At 36.1% G+C, this 21,758-nt stretch overlaps 1 protein-coding gene and 1 long non-coding RNA gene across 7 annotated transcripts in view; one reads left to right on the forward strand and one right to left on the reverse strand.

Annotated features, from left to right (window-relative positions):
* Nlgn1 (neuroligin 1) overlaps positions 1-21,758 on the forward strand; it is an 899,947-nt gene that overhangs the window by 561,290 nt on the left and 316,899 nt on the right. The gene's annotated exons all lie outside the window — the stretch shown is intronic.
* LOC150068934 (uncharacterized) lies at positions 515-19,224 on the reverse strand. The gene is made up of 4 exons (XR_016534983.1): positions 18,991-19,224; positions 9,483-9,673; positions 8,138-8,268; positions 515-767 (listed from the first exon to the last, which is right to left on the reverse strand). It is a non-coding gene; the product is annotated as an uncharacterized LOC150068934 (long non-coding RNA).

Here is a 21,758-nt window from a genome sequence, read left to right on the forward strand (position 1 = left end):
CATGCTTCATTATAAAGAGCTAACCTGAAAATATTAAGGGTTCAGAATGGACCTTTCATTGGTAGGTACTGGTAGCTCCTTCCTGTAATCCTAGCCACTCCGAATGCTGAGATCTGAGGATTGAAATGCAAAGCCAATTCACTTCTGTCAGACATATCAAAGACCCTGGCATTGTGGTTGCAGAACATACCATCTAAATGCCCTGAGATCCTCTAACCGTCCATTTCTTGTTAGTTCCTCATTCCATCAGTTAACTTATAATTTCCCTATCAGTGACATAATTCTGAAGTTGGTTTATTCTCTGTGTGAATCTGTCAAGCAGGTACTCTGAAAATTCAAACAGCTGGGTATTGCTATAGTTATATCACAGTAAACATGAACTTACACTGTATTATATAAGATGAATTGTCAATAATCTCTATTGGCTTTCATTGAATCTCAAATTTCCTGATTCCTCCCATTCTTCCAAACTTATAAAAACCATTAAAAAATTTAGATGATGTTATTGGCATAGTTTATTAAAGTGGGTTGGGGCAGTGGGTTTCCTCGGGCAACGTCCAGGGGGTAAACAGGTGGGAAAGGCAAGCATAAATTCTCCCACTGAGGACATGTGTGCAGACTGAGAGTCGATGTCAGGATCTGCATGCCAAATGGTGCGTTGCTTCTCCAATTATCCAAAGACCACAGCATGGAATCCTAATTTGCTCCTCAAACTACTCAGGCCTTCCAGAACATTGCCCAAAATTAAATCTTCTTCCTGTGCCTGGCTTATGAAAAATTGAATGGCAGTTCATTTTCACAACATATGACAAACATAAAAGGAATTATGAATTAATTTTAAACCCTGCTTAGCCAAGTCTTATCAAATTGATAGCATCCTTTGTCTCCTTGAAGTCAGGCATCAGAGTTGATATGCTTAATTAGAATCAGGCATGTCTAAATGGTTTAGAATGACAGCTCTAATCATCCTATCGAACACTCACCAATGGTGAGAAGCCCAAAACAAAACAAATGCCTTAAAAGTTTGACTGGATGTGAGTTACGCTTCCAAGCACTACCTTAAACACATCAAAACATATTTTTGTGCTAAATGTTCAAATAAGCAAAAGCCAAAGAAACTTCAAAGGATGGCTTTTTAGATAAGTGATCAGAGAGAGAGAGAGACAGACAGACAGACAAACAGATAGACAGATGACAGACAGATAGACAGACGATTAACAGGTGGTTACTGGATAGATCAATGGCTAATAGATGCTATATAGATAAATTTATAAATACATAAAGATAGATGATAGATTGAATGGAATGTGTTGATAAGTGGATGTACAGATTTGTGGACAGATGAAAGGATAGATAAATTGATGAGTGATCATTAGGTATGTATACCTTGACAGATTTTTTTTTTAGTTCCTTCAGAAGGAAAACAAACTAGCTGAAAACTAGAGGCCATTTTACTATTCATTGGACACCACTGTGAGCTTCTAATTTACCCCACTTTATGGACACATGCATCTTACCAATCTTAAAAAGGATTCTACTTATGAATAACAGGTGTCTGGGGGCTCGGAAATGACTGTTAGAACACTGATACATACAGAGAGGCCTACCGAGAGACAAAGAGACAGAGACAGAGAGCCAGTCCTCTACATTCATAAGTTGAGAGCATTTTTTTTTCAGAAAAACACGAAGATTTTACACACACACACACAATATCACACACTCACAATTAGTGAAGCAATGCCTGTTTAATTTAGCAGCTTCTTATGATCACTCTGGTATTTTAGAACCAATAACTATGGTCAGTCAAGTTTAGAGTAACATCTGCTTAATTAACTCATAAAAGTAGTTTTAGAAATAGACACCCTCTCTAACACTGATGGCTTGAGGTAGGATCCAATCTATAAAACTGCAAAGTATTATTCAGTGTAGACTAGCTAAGCTATGGAAAAAATGAGTGTGAAATACCATAAACTGGCTCAGATTATTTTGATTAGATACTGAACTTACTCTATAATCTATCTCAGAGTAGCACCAAACATTATTGAAAGCATAGTGTGAATATTACAATATAAAGTTTGTCTTCAAGGCAGCAATGATAACTCACAGCTGATACTTGCTTGGGAGGGAGAGAATGGAAGGGATCAGGGTTTTAGGTTGGTCTGGGAAAAATGTTTGCAAGTCCCATCTCAAAAGCAAGCAGGCATAGTGGCTCACATCTGTAACTTCAGTGACAGAGGAAGGCACAGATAGAAGAATCACAGTCTTGATGCCAGCTTGGCTAAAAAAAAGAAAGACAGGCTGAAAAAAAAAAAAAAGAAATCCCAAAAGCCTGAGCGTGGCTCAAATGTAAAGAATCTGCTTACTAAGTACAAAGCTCTGAGTTCAAAATTCTAGTAATGCAAAAAAGAAAAGTAAATCTCAGATTTTCTTCTGTATTTGGAATAAAATAACATTTTAGTTTTCTTTCATAAAGAAAAAATTCCAGTTGAAGGAAATGTGAAGCATTTTTGTGCGTATGAAAACAGTTGTAGTTATTTTCCTTTTCTTATAGATCATAATAACTTTAAATATTACCTTAGAGGATTGGTTAAATCTATTAAAATAATATTCTTACCTGGTGACTACCTATAATCATTGCTACTCAGGAGGCAGAGATGAGAAGGATTAAGGTTCCTAGGCCAGCCTTGGCAAAATTGTATTAGGCCCACATCTCAACCAATAAAAGGCTGGGCTCAGGGATGTACATCTGTCATCCTAAGTACATGGTATGTGTAAATAGGAGAATCATAGGAGGAGCCTGGGAAAAAGGCAAGACTTATTCAAATACAAAGTCAAATGATTTTAGGGAATGGGTTAAATGGTATAGTATTTGGCTCACCCGTTGAAAGCTCCACTGAGAGAAAGCTTCAGCACTGTTGAGGAAAAAGTAATGTTTCTCACATGAAGATATGAAAGGAAATTGTGACTGAGAAAACAATTAGTGCCATCTACCTAGACAGGGAACTCTGTAATGTGATCATGACCCATGGCTGGCACTTTTAGAGGATCTCTTAGATATGATGGTGTTATATTGTTTCACTTAGATTCCCCTTCCCATCTTCTAATGGTCCACAGTCCCTGGCTTTCCTAAATTCCCTTCTTGTTCTAAGCCAACAGAATTTCCCATGTGTGCAGCAGTGACATTTTGTGATTCCAGAACCACTTCAAGAAGTAAGTTGTATTTCTACTTAACATTTAATATTTTGCAGCTGCTAAAGAATTCTTCACAAAGTAGTAAAACAGAAGAAAATCAATCCTAGCAGTAGTATGGGTAAAAGTTTGCTTATATTTTCAAAGAGAGGTGACAAGAAACACATAATGAATGAGTGTGTGACAAACACAGGAGTGTGCCAGCAAATATTGAGAAAAGGGGAAAAAAGGAACTGAAATTTTTATCACTTTTCAGGGAAAAATTCATTGTAAATGTCCAGGAAATATTAACAAAATGTTTAATCTGTGTGTAGCCAGGGCTGAAATTCTTCCAGGAAGAAGCATTGCACCACCTTCTTAGATAATGGTTAGTGTTTGTGATATTTTATTTTATGACATCTCTAAGTTGAGCCTACTTAAATCAAGGCCTAAATGAACACATGAAAGAAAATGCCAGGCGCTATTAGCTCAAACCTGGCTACACACAGAGGCTGAGATCTGCAATTCATAGCTGGAAAGTCTATGAAATTCTAGATTCAATTAACAACAAAAGAGGCAGAACTAGAGCTTAAGTGTTAAAGTTCCAGACTTGAGTGAGTAAAGTGAAGGACAGCACCTAGGGCCTTAGTTCAAAATCTAGAACTCCTGTCTGGGCATGTGTGCAAGCACATGCATGCATACAAACACACACACACACACACACACACACACACACACACACACACACACACACTGACAATTAAAGGGTTGGATATTTGTTGTCATGGTGAAGTTTTTTTCAATGGAAACCTGTAGGGTGGGTGTTTTAGGATGTCACCATAAAGAGAGCTTGGAAAGAACAGTGTTCCCTGGTCCTGCAAAGATGACTTGTGGGGAAGCATGATCAGGCATTTGTTACTGACCTAAGCCCAGAAAGTTTACATCAAGGGCAGAGACTTCCTGTCATGCCTTCTCTAACAGGAATTCTGGCTCAGCTGTGACACTGACTTTCCCACTTAGAAGTCTCTTCCACCTCACTAACACCATCTTTTGTCCTTTTCAGTGCTAGGCTGATCATTTGGTGCTCTGGAGTTGATCTGTTTTGTGTCTTTGTTCACTCTGTAAAATTCCTATTTTCTTGGAAATACTGGGTAAGCCAAATTAATACAGGTTATCCCAAGTTGGTATTGAGAAATATTTATTGGTATAAATGGATGTATAGTAAAAGACATAAGTTTTTTCCATATATTTTAATTGTAATTAATAGAAAGGTTACATAATATTCATCAGACAGAAGGTGCATTACCTCACATGCATTGATATCCTTTCTCATGTTTTGGTCCCCATTTCCCTCCCCCTACCCCCACCCCTCATCTTGTTTTCCCCCTGTCCCTATCCCAATTAAAAGACATAGGTTTTAACCAAAGCTTTTTTTTTTTTTTATTTTTCTGTCTGGCTGGGTTTCCTTGAGTAACTTTATATTTGACAAACTTTGATGTCAAAGAGGAAAATGAGAAGGAGGCCACTTTGTGAATAATTTAAGCCTTTAAACCCCCTTTTACCTGGACCTAAATGGAAAGTTGATTGGATTGCTTTCATCCAATCTGGGCTTCATTTGACCTGATTTGAAAGTCAATAACGCAGTCTGGTAGAAGGCTCTAATTTATGCCTCATCTGCTTGATTTCATGAGTCTTTGGGAAATTCTGAAAGAGATAGAGGTATTTCCCTTCCTGTCTGGGCTCCCTTTCCAGGGCAGAGAGCATGGACCAAAAGCCAAGCACTCCAGTATCTGTGAGAGCCTCTACTGCTCATGCTTCCCTTTCACCTCTACCTTAACAAATGCATTTTGTGATGGGGGCGGAAACCTAATTTCCCAGTGCATAATGCTAGTAACTCTGGAGTGTGCAGAGCTGGCTAGAAGCTGAGCTAAGTGGTTCAAGGAATAAAGGCTTTCCTTGTCATTATTTGCGTATTCTGTACTACTCAGCTGCCAGCCCGTGCCATATTATTTGCATGATGCTTGGTGACAGTCTGTGTTGCATTTTCAGCTATGATTCTTGACATAATTTAATGAGCTGGAATGCCATTCTCTCCTGTAAAAAATATGCACATATTTCCAATACCAATGGGAAAAAAGTTGTTTATGTGACATATACGTTATTTTTTCAGAATTCAGTAATTCTGCTCATAACAGATATTTACTCTCCATATTCAGTATGTAAAATGCACTTTTTCCGACTTGCATTTTGAGACGTTTGGTCTTTGGTGTAATTGAAGGAAGAAAATGCACCCACTTGGTTGCACAAGACATGCTTCTTGCCTGTTATCTCTAATTAGCTTTTAACAAGCTGTCAATCTTCTTCACTATCTATTTGTAAGGGACAGACTAGAATGGGTTGCATTCTCCTTGTGAAAGCAGTCTGGGCATCTAAAGGGAGACATCTCTAGGTTGTCAAGGAAGGTCACAGATCTCAGCATCAACTACCATATCATCTTTTTCCTTATGTCATGAATTGACACTCAGCACATAACCACAAGTCTGTGATGGTAATCTTTTTCCTTAGAGAGGCTAACAGACCCCTCTTAGCATAGCAAGAAAAGGAAAAATAATTCAGACTCTGTGTGTGTGTGTGTGTCTGTGTGTGTGTGTGTGTCTGTGTGTGTGTGTGCATGTGTGTGTGTGTGTGTGTGTGTGTGTGTGTGTGTGCTGATATTGTGGCTTGAACTCAAGGTCTGGGTTGTGTCACTTAGCTTTTTCACTCAAGGCAGTTCTCTACAAACTGAGTCACAGCTCCACTCTGGTTTTGTACCGATTACTAGACATGAGAGTTGGAATCCTACCTGGATTCAGGCAGAGTTTGAATCCTGCTTGGGCTGGATTTCAACCTCAGACCCCAGACCTCAGTTTCTTGTGTAATTAGAATTACAGACCATCAGCACCCAACTTAAATTTCTAAAAATGTTTTTCTTTTTCTAATAATTGAAGTAATGGAGTTATTTTTTTAACAGTTACCTAATGAATCAATGGATGAATGCATTATGCAACAATATCTAACTCAATACTTTAGTACATTCCTTGGGGGTTTACACAGGTGTTTAGAGTTGTGCATGCACTTATATGCATCTACAAATACATATTGCTTTCATTATAGAAATGTGGTACTTTACGAATATTTCTGTGTAGTGTGCACTTGAAATTAGTGAAATAAAATTCTTGTCTTGCATTTATGGTCATTTTATTTGAATGGGAAAATATAACTCCCATCGCATTTTAGGGTCATGTTACATGAGAATCTCTGGGGACACATGAGTTGGTCCTATTCCCGTTTCCTGCATCGTGGAGTGAGAATTGGCTCATCTCTGTAATGTGTTCAGTGATGAGAACTCTGTCCATGTTAGGACTGTGTACAATGGTTGCTTGCACTTATTCCCATGTACAATATTGGTCAGAACGCTAACAATAAAATCTTGATGGTACTTACAATCTTCCAGGTGCTTAGCATTCTATGTATTGATGCTTTTACTGTGTATAAAGCTATACGTAAAGCTGATGGCACAATAATTGTCAGAGAGACAAACCTTAATGAACCTTGTTAGATTTTGCAATTGTTATATATTTCTTAAATTAGAATCTGCTGCTAAAGAGCATATAGACTACTGTCATGGATGATAGGCAATTTTATCAGGTATCATCAAGTCATCCCCAAGGAACTTCTCTGACGTGTTCAGAACAGATACTAAATATTGTAAAGGGAGTTCAACATTTATTTTCAGCTTAATGTAAAGCAAAACCTTGAAAGGATGGATGCTTACAAATGGATTTGCAAAGCCAGGTGATGGTGGCTTCTGTCTGTAATCCTAGCTACTTAGGGGACTGAGATTTGAGGATCGTGGTTCAAAGCCAGCAAGAGAGGCCATGAGACTCTTATCTCCAATTATCCATCAAAAAATGGAATGTGGAGCTGACTCTTAAAGTGATTGAGTGCTAGCTTTGAGCAAAAGAACTCAGGGACAGGGCCTAATCCCCGAGTTCATGTCCCAAGATGAACAATAGCAAAAAGATGTATAGATGATGTAATTACTGAAGTTTCCAATGTCAATACCATTCTTTTGATTGTTATATCTGAAGTACAGAACTCAAACAAAAATATAGAATTATGTATGTATGCAGTCAACTGAAATAATTGAGCTCATAAAGCTATTTGATGATCTGGTCATTTCTTAAATCATAGTACTTACCAGTAGTAGATGTCAAATAAGTGAGAGGTGAATAGTAACTAAATTCATCAGTGGATCTGACTGGCTGTTTTCTAAGTGAACATAAACACACCACTGTGGAATACAGAGCTCAGTGGGAGATTTGACTATCAGTACCAAGTTAGTGTCTTAACAATCTATTCAAGCATCAGACCTGCCTCTGAGTGCTGGCTGACACTTGGGAAATAACTGAGATTTTCCAATTTTAATTTCTTCACTTACAAAGTGAAAGTACATACCTCACAGGTTAATGTAGCAACTAAATGAAACAAGGAATGCCAAGACAGCACAGAGCCTAAAATACAGGCAGATAACCGTTGCTGGTAAGTATAGTTAAAATATAGACCTGATGATCCTACACCTGTGTCAAGACTTCATTTTTAAGGTATATGTGGTATTTATTTTAAAAGGATTACAGGACTGAGGAAGAGAATGACCAGAAGACAACTTTGTGTGTCTTTGTGAAACTCAAAAAAAAGACCAAGGTTTGAGACATATTTTGTTTGACTTTAGATTAGGAGTGAACAAATGGACAGGATTAGAATTTTATTTTAAAGAAGCCTCAAGAAAAGTGGGAGGAGCAGTGTTTAAGGCTTAGACATGCTTAGCAGATAAGATGAACGATACTGTCACTATGTCAACAAGTACGGACAGAAATGCAAATACTTGTGTAGTATTTTTTCATAAGCTGTTTGAAACTCCTGTACCTACCTGTGCTTACAAATGTTAAACCTGAATTCTTTTCTTCTTTATTACTCTTATAGTATTAACATCATCCTGTTGCTGGAAGTTTTAGTTGATTAGGAAAACTCAGATTCAATGGCCATCCAGAAGGACTTAAGCTGAAGAGATTTGAGAAAATATATAGCAATACATTTAGAAACTTTCAAAATAGAACAAGGAATTTGGTACAATTTTTAAAATCTTTGTATATATCAGAAAAGGCTTTCTCTGTTTTAAATGCCACTCTTCACTCTAACTCTATAATTTATGAGAAAAAATATGTATTCATAAAAAGAAGCCACTCACTAAACAATTAGATGAGTATAAATAAACATTTGGAAATAGCTACTAACATGTTTTTCTACACACAGTTGCCTTTATATAAGAAGGGTATTTTTAGATGCATTTTTTGTAGTTGTAAGCCATTGTAAATATTTTTGTGAATACAGTTTTTAATTATTTCAATAATTGGCTGCCCGGAAAAAGGCTTTTTTGCATGCTATACTTTTTAGTCCTTTTTGAGAAATATAAATATTTTTAATCTATATGGGAGGAAAAAAATAATCACGGTAAATAAGATGTAATTGGAAAGATTTATCTTCCTCTATGACTTGGGGCATTCTGAGTTCTGTTATTGCTTATTTATATTTTCAGACACATTTCCTTAATAACCAATGATATGAATGCCAGTTTATAGAATCTGGGGTAAAAGCGGCATCTAGATTGTACTTTTGAGACATTGTCTTTGGAAATTGCAGACTGAAAGTGATAAATTGCTAAATAATCTTCAGTGAGTAAAATCGTCTTAAAAAATGAAAGCATCTATAAACATTCAGTGTAAAATTAGTAAAAAAAAAACCTATCTGCATAATATTATGTCATAGAGCAAAGCCAGGCTTGGCAATGATCTTAGAACAAAATAAAATGCAATTTGTACTTGATTGTAGAGGGTTCCCAGTGTTACTTCAATCAAACGTTATCAGTCATGAAAATCAGTATGTCTGTATCACTGGGTCAAATACATTCATAGATCCTAATAATTGTTCCATATTTGATGGGTATTTATCCATTAGCTTCTGGATATATATATATGGAAAATACTTCAACAAAGAACACAATAAATGTTAGCGATTAAAAGTAAAAAATAGTTTTAGAGACTACTATAGCTTAAAACAAGTACTAGGACCATGTTACTCTCCTTTAACCATTTAGAAAAATGAAAGATTGTCATAAAATCATTCTTATCTCTTGTTCTTTGTTATCATTGTTCAAGAATAGCTAATAGATTCAATTTGTTTTAAACTATTTTTGTGCTGATACTAATGTGTCTTACTTTGCTTTTTTGCTCATAGCTGGTGCTCTACTATATGAGCCACATCTCCAGTCCAGCATTTTATTGGTCAGTTAGAGATGATGTCTTTCATATTTTTCTGTCTACACTGACTTCAAACATCCATCTTCCAGGTCTCAGCCTGCTAGGATTATAGATGTGAGCCTCTGAAGTCCCGCTCATAAGCTTTTAATCTGTGTTGAACAAAAGGAATCACATGTAAATACTTTGAAACTTCGTTTTTGTGAATGTATAATTTTTACTTAGCCAAGTTTGTTTAGCCTCACTTATTAAATTTTGTAAGCATTTGCTGCCAGAAAAATAGATACTGGCAACTGTAAAGTATATTTTGACTGATACAGAAAATCTGATATTGCCATTCCTAAATGTATGCTATTAATTTTATTTTCTTAAATAGATGTATCCTTCGGAAAATGATAAATTAAATAAATATTCTAATGTCCAAACCTATTTTTTCATATATTTTTATTGTAATTAACAGAAGTGTTACATTATATTTTTTCCAGATAGAAGGTACATTAATTCACCTACATTGATACCCTTTCTCATGTCTTGGTCCCCATTTCCCTCCCCCCAATCCCTACCCCTCATCTTGTTTTCCCCCCTTCCCTATCCAATTTCAAATAACCAAATACAAATATATTCAATATATCAGATAACAAAGTAAGATACTTTAACAATATGAGATAATCAAGGGATAGGAAAAGAGATGAGAGATAACATAGTACCTTAAGGACAACAATCACTCATTATATGGCTTTTGTTTCTATATCCTAGAGGTCCTTTCATTTAGCGTCATACTATATGGCCTTATGTATCTAGGTTTTGCTCTATTGCTGTCCAAACCTATTTTTTTAGTGATTCTAAATTTTAAAAAGGGCTAGGCACAGTATCTCAGACTTCCAGCCTAGGTACATAGGGAGAAGATCAAGAAGACTGAAATGCAAAGCCAATCTGGATAAAACAATTTATAAGAGTCCAACTCAACAATAAAAAGCCTGATGTAAACCAGTCATCTTAGCTATGTGGAAAGCATACATAGGTTAACCGTGTTACATGCCAGCCTAAGCTTAAACATGAGATCCTATGTCAAAATAGTGAAACAAAATAATGAAGCTGGAGTTCTTGCTTAAGATGTAGAGTGCCTATTTAACATGTGCAAGGCCTTGAGTTCAAACTCCAGTACTATCGATCTATCTGTCTGTATATCCATCATCTGTCTATGTATTTAATCTATCTATCTATCTATCTATCTATCTATCTATCTATCTATCTATCTATGTATCTATCTCTATCAGAACTATATTTACACCTAATTGGAAAAAAATTAAAAAATGTGATTGCTTTTCAGTTTATTAAAATGCATCAAATAAATGTAGTCTCATCAATTTAGACTACAGCCAATACATTTTCTTCAATTATTTAAATTCTATTATTTAGTTATATTACTCATACTGAAGCTACAAGAATTCTACATTGACCCCTGCATTTTTCTTCATATACATAACCTCTAGGAAAACCTGCATCATTATTATCTCTATGGTTTATATTCTATATTGTATATTGTGTATCTCACCACCTTCTGAAAGGTAAAGGCAATATTTCATGGATAGTCTGTATAGCATTTGGTAAATCCTAGTGTATGTTCTTGTCTAGTGACCCCAATAGCACCACAAGTAAATGTCACACAATTTGCATCATTTATTCATTCACAGATATCTCATGCACAAAATGGAATGTCCATCAGACTATGACTGAAGTCTTATCTAATGCTTCTCATGAAGATGTATCTGACATTTCTTTCATGCTGTTGCCACACCCAATTTTCCTGTGGGAGATGGTAGGTTGTATACCTGGGGCTTTCCCCACCTCTGTAATCCCTGTGCTTCAGACATGGCATATTCTTTCCTGAAAGTCCACCAATAAGGATGAGTTAAAGTCCTGTCTTGTCATTCAGCTCATCCCACTGCACAACGATAGCCTTAAGAGAGTCACACTCCTGAATCGGATCCAGTGATCCTCAATGCACAGGTGTTTGTCTGACTATTTCTACTAAGACCTTGATGTGGGGAAGGTAAGCCTGGAACAGCAGGCAGGCATTGCTAGATACAAGGGGAAAGGAGAGAGCATATCTTGGAATGGACACAGAAAAAATGGGAGATTGAGGGAGAATCTTTGCAGCATTTTTGAACTTGTGAATCCAGTCTGGTTTTACTCTAGAGCTACCCTTCATTTTTCAGTGATGTTGGCTAATGAGTGGCCTTTTGTTTATTTATTTATTTACTTATTTATTTGCTTTCAGTTGATCAGATATACAGTTTTTGAAACTTGAGAGGTTTGGCTGACATAATAAGCCATGCTGCCCTCCATCTTCAAAGCAAGGGACTGGAATATATGACACTTCATTGTGCTTCCTTCATACGTTAGCCTGTTCACATAACCTCATACTGCAGAGCATCAGTGTGCTGAGTCTGGGGAAAGCATATCTGCCTATCACCTCCCTCTGTCTTATTTTTCTTGTAATACTTTTTAAAGTATTTCGTTTCCTTACTCCCTATATACTGTAATTAATGATGAGCCACTCTATGTTTATTAGAATTTAGAGTCACTGTTCAGTTTAAAATGATTAATTAATGACAATCATCTCCCTTTAAAAATATGTGGCTATCAGAGAAAATACTCGGTGCTTACACATAACATTATTGTGCTAGACTTGTTTATTTCTTATTGGCCAGATATTATCACCATTCCTTATTCTATTTTAAAATCTCTATTAAAACTACTAATGGAATCAGCCTTCAGTGAAAACTCCAAGTAAGAGTGCAATGTCCCGGTTCAAGAGATTCCTTTCTTGAACACTTGCTTATTAAACTTGTCATTTGAAATATGATATAAAAATCAATGTTAATAAATTCTTTAATAAAAGTAGCAAAAAAGAAAAAAAATGAACTATGATTTTGGAAGAAGGGAACATGTATTCAAGGAAGAGTAGAAAACAACACTGTAGACCAGTAAGGACAGGCCAGAATAGGCTTAAATATGGTAATATAGCAAGAGCTTTTGAACACAAGATCAAGAAAAAGTTCAAGCCCCTAGACCAGGTAAAATGATAAGACAGGCCTTATCTAAATCCTATCATGATTGCCTTTCCTATTAGAAGGGATATCACAAAAAAAGCCTAAGAAGCAAAATACTGCTCAAATAGTGAGGTCAGTCCACATATTTTAAATATCATTAAGTTCAGAATCTATAGTTAAAGAAACAAATCTAAACTGGATTACACACTTGTAATTTCCTATGTGTTTTGTTGTTGTTGTTTTGCTTTTACTAAATAAGATTCTTTTTTTTTTTTGCCAGTCCTGGGCTTGAGCTCAGGGCCTGAGCACTGTCCTTGGACTTTCTCAAGGCTAGAGCTCTACCACTTGAGCCTCAAAACCACTTTCGGCTTTTTTCCATATATGTGGCACTGAGGAATTGAACCCGGGTCTTCATGCATGCTAGGCAAGCACTTTAACCACTAGGCCAAACTCCCGGCCTAAATAAGATTCTTTTATGCGTGATTTTTTATTGGGAAGCTTGTCCATAGTTAATCAAGGAAGAAGGAGGACAAAAACATAAGAAGGGGTATCAATGTGTGAGAAGTAATGTACCTACTATCTGACAAATGTAACTGTAACCCCTCTATACATTACTCTGACAATAAAAAATAATTTTTAAAAGAAAAAAAGAAAGCTATAGTAAAAAAAAAATCACTAACCCCACAAGAACAGTAATCCCTAATAAGCCTGGCCTGAAATAATTTGGTTACCAGTGAACAATCTTGAGCAAACCCCCTTGGATATATTTTATTAGTACTTAAATAAATCAAAACTGGCAAGTTTTTTTTTTGCCAGTCCTGGGCTTGAGCTCAGGGCCTGAGCACTGTCCTTGGACTTTCTCAAGGCTAGAGCTCTACCACTTGAGCCTCAGCACCACTTCTGACTTTTTTCTGGGTATATGGTACCAAGGAATCAAACCTGGGTCTTTGTGCATGTTAGGCAAGCACTCTACCATTAGACCAAGCTCCCGTCCCCAAAGCTTGCATTTCTCTAACAGGTAAAGATGATACAGATTGTGTAGAAAATCTAACACCTACACTTCAGAGCAAAAATGAGAGAGGGGCATGTTAGCAAGATTTGTGTTTGCTTGTGTAGCCCACCACAGGTCTAACCGATGGAAGAATGTACAAAGTATAAAGTACGAGTATAAGAAAGTCAAAGTATAAACTTTCTAATAGACTGATACAAAGATGAGACACATGGAATAGATGGTGCTGGGAAAGGACAGTGTTCCAGTAGATTAAATAAACAGATGAACTAACAACAACAACAACAAAAAACTACTAATGGAGCTGGGCACAGTGGCTCATGCATGTAATCCTAGCTACTCAGGAGGTTGAGATCTGAGGATCATTGTTCAAAGCCAGCCTAGGCACTAAAGTCCATGAGACTCTTATCTCCAATTAAACCAGTAGAAAACAGGAAGTGGTGCAATGGCTCAAGGGGTAGGGTGGTAGCCTTGAACTGAAGAGCTGAAGGACAGCTCCCAGGCCCCATGACTGAAAAAAAATACTAATGGGGAAAGAGGTATCAATATGTAAGAAATAATGTACCCACTACCTGGCAAATGTAACCATAACCCTTTTATACATCCCCACAACAACAAAATACAATAAAAAATGTGTATGTTTTCAGAGTGTCATTAAAAAGGAAGAAAAAAATCATTTTTAGAATATAGACCTAAAATGATGATGATAATAATGATTAGTAGTAATATATAATGATATTGATGTATATGTATAAATACTTTTTTTTCTGGTCCTGAGGCATAAATCTGGACCTGGGGGCTGGCCCTGAGGTCTTCACCTCAAGGCTAGGACTCTACCATTTGAGCCACAACTTTACTTCTTGTTTTCTGGTGGTTAACCAGATATCATGTAACCCTTCTATTAATTAAAATAAAAATATATGAGAAAAAAAAGAGTCTCATGGACTTTAGTGCCTGGATAGGTTTTGAGCCATGATCTCAGCCTGAGCAGCTAGGATTACAGGCATGAATGATTGGCACCCAGCTTAGAGATCTTGATCTATCCAAATATAGATGGGTGATAGATAAAGAGAGATTATGATGATGATGATGATGATGATGATGATGATGATGATGATGAAAGAAAGATAGATAAGCATAACATAATAAAACCTACCAAACACTTGGTGAGTAAGTTGGAAGAGTAAGGGTCTGGGAATATTATAATGCACGGTTGAATTTTTTCAAACTATACTGTACATATGTATGTGATCATCACAACAAAACTCCATTTTACAATTAATAAATTCTAACGTAGAAGTTAAAGAAAATAAGGTAACTTCCTGACACAGTAAGAAAATTACACCTTTAGAATTATTTGGTGAGAGTGTGGCCTAGTAGTAGAGTGCTTGCCTAGCATACAAAAAGTCCTGGGTTCAATTTCTAGGTTCCACAAACACACAAACACACACATTTGGTATCCAAATGGACACAAACAAAGGTGACCATATGGCCTGGTTAATGGGAAACAGTCCTGCACAACACCAGACCATTTATATTCATATCTGTTTTCCTAGCATAAATTACAGTGGTGATTTATTTCCTATGGATATTATCCTAATTTAGAGAAGAATTGAAGGTCACTCCAGGTGAGACCAGCAAAGATATCTTAAAGCCTAATGATGGAAGGAAAAGGCTTCCTAATGAACATGAGCTCTCTGTCCTTAATGAGGTATTTCAGAAATTAAATACTCACAAGTGCTATGTATGGAAGCAAAGTGCCACATAGAAATAAAAAATACTGATATCATTATACTACTGTGGTTAATGGTAAGAAGAATGAAGTGTGTATTTATATGTATTAGTGAATTTTGCCGGGTTCACTAATTTTCAATAAACTGCTCTCCAGAAAAAGAATTAAATCTGAGCCCCCCAGGCAATACCTGGTTCCCATATTTCAGTAGTGATACCCTGTAGTGATACCTTGCTAAGTAAAACATTCTTGCTTGGATCGGTGGCTCATGACTGTAATCCAAGCTAGCCAGAAGGCTGAAATCTGAATGCCATGGTTCAAAGGCAGTCTGTGGAAAGAAAGTTAGTGATACTCTTATCTCCACTTAACCAACAAAAAGCTAGAAGTGCTCAAATGCTAGAATGCTAATAACTCCAAACACAAAAACTTAGGGAATAGCACATAGACCCTGGGCTCAAATTCCAGGACTGGCAAACAAAAAATACAAAATCTTTGTCACTTACTTTACCTGCATTAGTCACTCCTAAGTTGTAATTCTTGACACAAATGTAAATTGTTATTATTCCCATTATTATGACAATTATAAAGATGATTATCATTATTGTCATTATTACTATTGAAATAGCAGCTTAACTATTGACTGGAGAGCTTTTAATGAAGGTTTATATGAAAATTGTTTTCCAAGTAGAATTTTCCTTCCTTCTCCTGAATAATCTGTTAGTTGGAAGTAAAATCAAACTTTTCCTGAACCAATTTTAGTGTCATTTCTGCCTGTAGCTCTTCTCTCTCTCTCTCTTTAATTTTTATTACTTGTAGGACTTGAACTCTGGGCCTGGGTGCTATCCCTAAGCTCTTCATTTCAAGCCCAGAACCCTGCCACTTTGAGACACAACATCACTTCTGGTTTTCTGGTGGTTCATTGGAGATAAAAGTCTCATGAGTCTTTCGTGCCTGTGCTGACTTTGAACGTCGATCCTATATCTCAGTCTCCTTAGTAGCTAGGAATAGAGGTGCCTGGCTGCCTGTGACTCTTCTCATGTCCCCAGCCTCCATTTTCTTTCAGAAGATACAATCTTCTTCTGAATTAATAGGAAAAATCTTCCCTAATAATTTACAAAAGACTATTATTCATGGGGGATACTAAAATCTGGTTCAGAGGGCAAACTGATACCAAGACTTCTCTTTATTCAGGTTCTTCTTAGTAGAATCCCATTGCTTTATTGGATTACTTGGGTAGTCACCTGTATGTTCATATAGATACATCCAAGAATAGTGTAGTATCACTAGTAGATAGGAGAACTCACCTTTAATTCTGGGAATAATTTTGAGTATTTACAAGATCTATGAAATCTCTTCTAGTGATTGACTTATAGAGTTTTCCCCCCAACCACTTTAACCTCTAAAAGCCTTTCTTAGTCTATAAGCCCTAAAAAAAGTAGGAAGTGATGGCTTACATTTGTCATCCCAGCTCCTTGAGGGCCTGAGATTGGTAAGACTGTGGTTTTATCTAACTCAGGCTTAAGACATGTGGCTCCACATCATAGCTATCTCTTTGACTAGGCAAGATATTAAATGTGGGAAGCTCATGGTCTGAGGCTGGTCGTTGACAAAAACTGAAGACCTGCTTTATTTAAAAAAGAACTAAAAGAAGAACATGGCTCAAATGGTACAGTATCTTCCTAACAAACACATTCCTGAGTTTAAATCCCCAAAGAAGCCTCCCCTCCAATCCCCTCCCCGCACCAAAAAAAAAAAAGAAAGCAAAGAAAGAGAGCTAGTAACAAGCTAAATTTGGCCTGCTAGTTACAGTCTTTTGACCCCTGTCATAAAGCATAGGATAACCAACCAGGAAGGACAATTGCTAAAGGTGGTATGACAGTCAGCAAACTTCCCCAAATATATATCAGGGTGCTGTTTATTTCTCATCTGTTAGAAACCGCTGCTTATTTTTGCACTGAGGAAATTCTACAGAAACAGTTTCTAGTTGTTTTTATTCATAGAAGTCCATAGCAAATAGACTGAGAGAATAAGGCTTTATTATGTAGAGATGTGATATTGGTTTCCAGGTATCACCACCTTCCTTGCCAATCACATAATACTCTAGGTATGTATGATGCCATATCTAGGTATAATTACAGTTTTGATTGATAGGTTGGTATATGAATCTAAACAGGAAAATTGAGAGAAATTGCTCCATGTAAACTTCAGGTAAAAATATTTGGGAAAGAGTGTTACTATTAACATATGAACACACTAGAAATTATCCTGAAATAATCTAATGACCATGGAAGTTTATGGTATTATTTAATTTTTTGTTTACCTCTATTGTTTTGAATATATGATAGTACATATATAAGAATTGTTAATATGACTACATGCCTTTGAGAATGCTAAAGAATAAATATATTTTATTAAGCACTATTAATAGGATTGAATGCCTCTGAACAAACAAAAGTATAAATATATTTTATGTTATGAATAAGTAAATCAAAACTGATGTCAAATTTTAGCAAAAAATAGAGTCTTTTTTACTAGTGCAATGAATTCCCTTTATAAACAAAGAACTGCAGAGAAAGCTTATATTTTAAGAAGCTTGTTAGGGTTTATGGAGATCTTAAATGATACTAAAATAAAAATACCCAAATTTAATGTGAGAGTTCATTGTATAATGTGAACTAGTCATGCACGTTATTTTAGAAAGAAACTAAACAGAAAGAGTTACTTAAAGGTACAAGCAAATAATGATAAATTAAGATAAGCATCTCATTTTTACAAGAAATGAAATGAATGGAAACAAGAGGAATCTAGCTTGTGAGTTAATGAACAAAACATAATAGTGCCTTATGTTGGCCAAGTAGTTGCTGTGTAAATCTTTGTTTTTTTTCTTTCCCTTCCTTTTTCCCTTATCTGCTTCTTCTTATTTAATAAGCCATTGTAAATTATTTTGAAAATAATGAATATACAGTAGTCATGGCTCACTCCTATAACCAAGCTGAGTTCTGAGGTTCATGGTTAAAAGCTAGTTGGGCAAGAAAGTCTGAGAGACTAATCTTTAATTTACTAGCAAAAATCAGGAGGTAGAGATGTGACTCAATTGGTACAGTAGCAACCTTGAGCAATAAAGACAAGTGAGAGACCTGGAGTTCATGCCACAGTCTCACAGTATTATTTTTAGTTATTGCTATCTTGAGAAAAACTGTCTCATATATACAACATACTTCTATTTTATAAAACATGATCTGTTAGTACATTTTCTTAAAGCCATAATTTATATTTATGGATATGCTGATTCAATTTAAATATTTTCAATATAAGTACTTTCAAAAATTTTTTATCATTAAGTAGTTGAACAAAAGAGTTACCATTCAACAAAGTAGTACATGAATACAATGATAGGACAAAGAACTTTACCAGTGTCACCCACCCCTTTGAACATTCGCAACCATGCCTTCCCTGAATACTCTTAGTTTTGTAGAATATGCATTGAATTTTATAACCTCAGTTTCCCTTCCTCTCTCCATTCATCTACCTCTCTCTCAGTAATCCCAACCCTCCACTTTTGAGTATTTTATCCTGGTGTTTATTTTGTTGGACTGTGAGTTAGCTTTTCTAAGGAATTATATACGTCATTTGAGTTTTCTGCCTAAATGACCATATATCAAGTTAACTTACTTTTGCATACTTGGATGCCACGCTGTTGTGTGTACTTATTGATAGATTGATTCTGGCTTCTACATCTCTATGAGAGAAAACATACATCTTTTGTTCCTCTGAGCTTCATTTATCTCACTTAACATGATTTTTTTCCAGGTCCTTCCATGTCTTTGCAAATGATGCGATATCATTGTTTCTGATAGTTGAATAAAATTTCATTGTGAATATATTCCAGATTTTCATGATCCATTGAGGAGCATCTGGGCTGATGGCATACTTGGACTGAATTATTCATGACTGAAATTTATTGATAAAAATATTAAATTCTATCATACTTCCCCTGAATTCTAAACATAAAAACATCATCATAATAATCAGCTCCTAGATATCTATAGGAGGGAAGAATTCTTTTTTCCCTACTGATGGTTGCATATGGAAAATTTTCTTTCAGAGATCTTGCTATTTCCAGAAAGCTGGATATTTTAATGAATTAATAATAGCAATGAATATTTTGAAACAGTCACTGTAGCCAGCTTTGAAAAAAGCTATTGATAACCAAAAACATTAGTGATATAGCTATAAAACTGTGGTCCCATTTATAAAATTACAGATGAAATAAGCATTGGGAAGATAAAATAATTTAAGAAGCATCAAATACTTAAGGCAAAATTTAAATAACTTGGTAGTAAAAGATGTATCTTTCTGAAAAAAATTAATGTGACATTTCTTTGTATGGATAAACAGTTCAGGCCAAATCAAAATTTCATTAATCATCTACATTAACATAGAATGGAAAATGTTATGACTATTTTCTCTTCAAAACAGAGGTTCAAGTTCTTCAGATCAAGAATCAGGCATGACCAGATTCCGTTTTAGTCAGAAGGGGTTAAAGTGACATCAGTGATTGTTTGGCAGAACACTGAGCATTAATATACAACAGGGCCTCTGGACAATAAGGCTCTTAGGAGACCAGAACTTTCCATGGCCAGCCCCTTTCCTGTAGAGGTGGGTGGTAGGTAATTATCTCTGTTCAGTCAGAAGCAGGGCTCATCTAGGGATGTCAGAATGAAAAGAAAGGAAAACCAAGATAACCTCTGGCCCCTCTATGAGCCCTGGAACTACATGGACACAGGATGAAGAAATAAAGCTTTTTCTTCTTATGGCCTATCTCTGTCAAGATAATTAGATAGATTTTGTTTATTTCATTATATATGGATTAGAATTTATATCAAAATTTAATAGTCCATGTGTGGAGCCTTTTCGTTCTTGGACTCTACTATGTCAGTTTTGCAATGAATTCAATTTTACTATGTGCAGGTCCTTTCACTTAGGCTAGTCTTCTTTTTCTATATGATGTTTAAATATCAATTTATTTTTAATAACCGTCAGACTTATACCTTTTATATATTTGTGTTTTCATTTGTATGTTAGGAAAATAGTAGTCCTTTGAAAGCTTGAAAAAAATTGCAATTAAGCCACTTTGGTCCTAAATTATTAGCCCATTTTTCTGATTTCCTCCATAATGAATGGTTTTCTGTCTTCTTTTTTTCTTGTCAGTTTTGCTCACTTCAGTACTTTTAGAAAATCACTATCACGCTGATATTTTTTTTTTTGCCAGTCCTGGGCTTGAGCTCAGGGCCTGAGCACTGTCCTTGGACTTTCTCAAGGTTAGAGCTCTACCACTTGAGCCTCAGCACCACTTCCGGCTTTTTTCTATGTATGTGGTACCAAGGAATTGAACCCGGGTCTTCATGCATGCTAGGCAAGCACTTTAACCACTAGGCCAAACTCCTGGCCCTCACGCTGATATTTTGATGTCATATTTTATAGATTTTCTTTATAGATACATATTTTTCCTCAGATTATAGATCTTCTTTGTTTCTTAGGGGGAAACAACACTGAGATTTCAATTGGGGGCCTCATGCTTGCTGGGAAGAGACTCTAGCACTTGAACCATACTTTTTTTTTTAAACTCTGATGCTTTTAACTAATTTTCAAATAGAGTGTCACACATATTTTCTGGATTGGCCTTGGACCACAATCCTTCCTTCTGATGAGATGAAGTCTCATGGACTTTTCTGGCCAAGGTGACCCGGAACTGTGATGCTCTCATTTCAGCCTTGCATATGTTTGAAATTGAAGAGTTACATTGAGGCCAGCTAAGATTTGAGAAGGTGTCTCATGAACTTCTCTACTCAGGCCTTAAACCATAACCTTCCCTCTCAGACTCCCACATAGCTAAAAGTACAGACATGATACCTGGGTTGTTCCTTTTGTTGGATGCTAATAAATCTATAAGACTAATCCACACCACCTCCCTCCCCAAGTTAAAGAATCTTCTTCAACCGTTTCCACCTTGCATTATAGCAAGATAGAAATGCTTATCTGGCTACCTTGAGCCCCAATGTGACTCTCAGCTGCTCTGTGGTAATGGAATATTTCTTCCTCAAGCCCTCCATTCTGCTTCCTTCTTCTTACCTTTCTGCTGCTTTGTAAGTACAAAGTAATGAGGAGAGAGGGCATCATAAGTACCATTTTTAGAAGCCTTGACTCTTTATTCTCACTTCATGTACAGGTTTGACTTGGAAGAGAGCTCAAAAAATAAATCTGGACTTTGAAAAATCAAACATAAGACCAGTGGGCTTACAACAAGATGGAGTTCAGAATACTTTATTTCTTTTTTGATCTGGCTCCATCAAAACTTGGCAGAATTTCTTCCCGTAGTCAGACAATTTGTGTGTTAGGCTTAGTCTGGGTGTTAGGAGAGTTTTATTGTTTTTCTGTGT

This window comes from Megascapheus bottae, chromosome 1, assembly GCF_031878675.1.
Source record: "Megascapheus bottae isolate mThoBot1 chromosome 1, mThoBot2.hap1, whole genome shotgun sequence".
NCBI lineage: Eukaryota > Metazoa > Chordata > Mammalia > Rodentia > Geomyidae > Megascapheus > Megascapheus bottae.